The sequence below is a fragment of the Pelmatolapia mariae genome, linkage group LG9 (genome assembly GCF_036321145.2).
Source record: "Pelmatolapia mariae isolate MD_Pm_ZW linkage group LG9, Pm_UMD_F_2, whole genome shotgun sequence".
In the NCBI taxonomy this organism is placed as follows: domain Eukaryota; kingdom Metazoa; phylum Chordata; class Actinopteri; order Cichliformes; family Cichlidae; genus Pelmatolapia; species Pelmatolapia mariae.
Genome location: NC_086235.1, coordinates 32256953 through 32260864, shown reverse-complemented (window position 1 = coordinate 32260864; position 3912 = coordinate 32256953). Strand labels below are relative to the sequence as shown.

The following is a 3912-nucleotide window of genomic DNA, read 5'->3' as shown; positions in this document are numbered from 1 at the left end:
ACAAACATATCTTTGATTGTTAAGAATTTATGATCTTGTCTTTTATACATATCTGTGGTGCTTGCATACTGCAATATCGCCACATAATATAGTCCAAAAAGTGGAAGTTTGTAAACTTTTTAAAAATGCAAAGCCGTGTACACTTGTGCACTTCAAAAATTCATTGTATACTGTACCTTCTTGCACGTCTCTGTTTCCTGTGTGTGTTGTTAGAAATCAAACTAACTTTAGGAAACAATATGCCAAAAGCATATTTACAATTACTTAAGACCGTTTTTAATTTATTTTCTTTAGACCAAATCCCCTGTACACATATACGGACTCAGAGGATGAGCAGCCTACAAAAAAACGGTTTCCCCAGGCCCCTCGAGTGAAAATACCAGGTAATAAAATACTGTCTAGTGTCTGTGTACATATCTGTGTCTGACACAAGGAAACTTTTTTGACAAGTTGTCTGTATTCTTAAATACTTAAAAAATTATCTTTTTCTAAACAGCCCTCATCACTCCGCAGTCTGCCCCCCAGCCCACTGATAGCAACCATCATAATGCCCCACCCAGCTTCCGGCACCTTTCGCCACTCCGGCACAAACCGACACAGCTTTGCGATCTCGCCAGCATGCAGAGTCTGATGTCTTCCCTATAGATGGTATGCTTTTAAAAAAGCTTTAAAGCTGCATCACAATGTCATTGTACTCTTATCTAAAAAGAAAACCCAATTTATACTCCTGAATGTCATCTTGTTGTGATTTTTTTTTCTCTGTAGATTCCAGAGACTCTGTGAGGCCACTATTACAAGGCAAGTTTGAAAATCTTGGAATTTCACAGTTTACATGGTATAACAAATATATGTGACAGGCAAAAACTAGTAAACACTTTTAGCAGTTACAAGAACTAACAAATGAATATCCAACAAAAGTGAATAGAAATACATTGCACTGCCAATACTTTGGTTTATTCTTTGTATGACTTGAAAATCAGGCTTTAGGGAAAACCAAATGACATGTTTCTATCATCAATTACATGAAGTAAACACACAAGCACTTGCATACACATTTAAGACATGAGACACGCTAATTCCATCTCATAAAATGTGTCTATAGGTGAGACGCTTTGCGTTGATTGGTGCTGCTGGACCACACTGGAGGTGCGAGTCCGCTGTGTAATGGTTTATGCCATTACAAAGGAGCTGGCCTCTGTACTCAACTGGGCAGGGGAAAAAATACCAAGGACCAGACAAAGCAAAAAAGGGCATTTAAAGAGACAGCGCTGTGTAGATGCATATTTGGTAAGTTTTAACATTTATTGTAGTTTTATGAGCCTAAAGTGAACAATAAAGGGATCAATTGATGTGCTGGGTGCATTTCACATTTCCTATGTCTGTTTTTTGCTATATTACCTTGTCTTGGTGCTGCTGGACCACACTGGAGGTGCGAGTCCGCTGTGTAATGGTTTATGCCATTACAAAGGAGCTGGCCTCTGTACTCAACTGGGCAGGGGAAAAAATACCAAGGACCAGACAAAGCAAAAAAGGGCATTTAAAGAGACAGCGCTGTGTAGATGCATATTTGGTAAGTTTTAACATTTATTGTAGTTTTATGAGCCTAAAGTGAACAATAAAGGGATCAATTGATGTGCTGGGTGCATTTCACATTTCCTATGTCTGTTTTTTGCTATATTACCTTGTCTTTCTTAATAACAAGACTTTCATGTCCGGTTAATCTGGAGATGGAGTCTTTGGTCTTCGGCTTGTTTTGTCCTCGGGTTGTACACTTTGTACAGCCCGAGGACCCCATGTTTTCTTTTTCTTTTTTTTTTTTAAAGGATACACGGCACACCATGCTAAGACATATCACATTTTCAGCTTATAGCTCTTTGGGAATCAAATGCGGCAGTTTGCTGATTTCTGCCTGGTGACTTTCATGTTTATCAGCCTAGGAGTTTACATACTTTCTCCCTGCTGAAGACAATTAACAAGAGCTTATTCATGTGCTCTAATTCCCTTTTTTTTTTTGTGTGTGTGTGTGTCTATTTTTTGTCCTAGATGGCCTGGCGCAGCAGGTAGGGGCGAACTCTGTCTGAGTTGGTCTTTGCTCAAGCAGTCCAGAAATGGCTCAGATATGCTCCAGATCGAACGGGTGGCGCGGGAAGCACATCATCCATCCCCATCCCGGAGTAAATAATAAAAAGTGACGTGAAACATAGAAATGTAAATAGGAAACTTTGTCTTTTAATAAAGTATTTTGCAAATGATACATGTCTATTGACCTTTTTTGGTTTTTTTCAATAAAAAGCAACTGTGCGAAAGAGGTGGAAAATCAATACCATATCTCAACAGTGTTTCAATGTCAACAGTGTTAGAAAATATAACGTCGAATCAATGTCAGGTTTCAACATTGATTCAACATCAAAACCTGACGTTGTTTCAACGTTAAAAATGGGTGCAAGAGTGATGTTGGGTCAACGTCACACTTCAACGTTGCTTCAATGACGTCGCCTGATATTGACTCAACATTGTTTCAATGTTTCCTTGCTATCTGGGGCCTCTGTCTGCTGTCTGGGTACTTGTATGTATTTCGGTCCATATTAGAAAAGCTGCTAAAATTATAAAACTTTGCAAAATTGTAATAAATGATCAATATAAATTACAGGTCTGTGATAGTGTATCAATTTTTAGTGAAAAAATTTTTTTTGACCAAGGTGGGATTGAACCCGCGACCTTTGAGGTGCAGAGCAGTGTCATTACTGATTGCACCACCTGGCAAGGGGGCGGGCGGCTGAAAAACATAGACATGAGCAGTCAGAAAATAGATCGCGGTGAGAGGCGAAAAGCGCCGTTTTCTGGAGTTACAAAACGTCGTGTAACTCAAAAACTAGGAGGGCTAGCAGCATAATTCTTGTACTGGGTGAATCAGCGGACTTTGGTGTATTTTGGCTGCGATTTTCATAGCTCTTTGTACCTCCGTCGCGGAGCTATGACGAGAGAAGAAACGGCTTCATTTTCAGAGTGTGAGAACTGACAGGAGGACAGATTTCCACCTCTCAAACAAACGTAATTTATGGCTCAACGGTAAGATGAATGTAAAAACTGCTTCCACTGTGAGTGTCAGCAGTGTCTGAAGATATATTGGCACAAGCCTCATGTCCTAACTTTGCTTTGTTAATGAGATATGGCGATTTAAAAATGCCTCCCGTTACAGAATTTCAGCTCTGAATTTCAAAACCTCCGTATAGACTTTGAATGGGGCTTTGTCAGACCTTGTGTCACTCCGAGGTAAATTGCGAAAAAACGTTAACTCTCACAATAAAGATAGTAACATTGTCTGAAAGCCAGCAAAAATACCTACGTTTTGATGTATAATTTGTGGGGGTTCAGTGGAAATTGAGCAAGTAGCAAGAAGTTGTTCCGACATGAAGCGAAAATTCAGAACAGACCAGCACTCACTCTGAGTTAATTGCATAGCAACCATAGCAACGCATGTATTTTCTGAAAAATCACAATTTTGCAACTGAAAACTTAAAGAGGTATAAAATTAAAACGGTAGAAGATCTGAAAAAGCTGAATCACACAGGAATAGCCCAATAATCTGAGAACATTTTAAAGTTTGAATGGAGTTTCTAGGTGAAAGTATGAGGAAGCAGTTAAGTTTCAAAACCAAGCAAGTTTTAGCAGAATTGTGGAAGTTTTCCATTCATTTCAATGGGACAAATTAAAGGAAAAAAGTGTAATATTTTAAAAAGTATAATAGTAATAAACACCAAAAGTCATAGCAGTCGTTAGCAGAAAGAGCAGAACAGTTTAGAGTTTGAACTGAGAAAATCGGCTGAAAACTGAGGGAGTAGTTAAGTGCCGAAAAACGTACGGAAGCAACTTTAAGAATACTAAAGAATAACTAGAAAAAATTGCATTTCC

At 38.8% G+C, this 3912-nt stretch overlaps 1 long non-coding RNA gene across 1 annotated transcript; it reads left to right on the top strand.

Moving 5' to 3' along the window:
• Positions 1–294: 294 nt before the first annotated feature.
• Positions 295–1281, top strand: LOC134635109 (uncharacterized). Its single transcript, XR_010094936.2, has 4 exons — positions 295–383; positions 497–648; positions 766–798; positions 1103–1281. It is a non-coding gene; the product is annotated as an uncharacterized LOC134635109 (long non-coding RNA).
• Positions 1282–3912: the final 2631 nt, after the last annotated feature.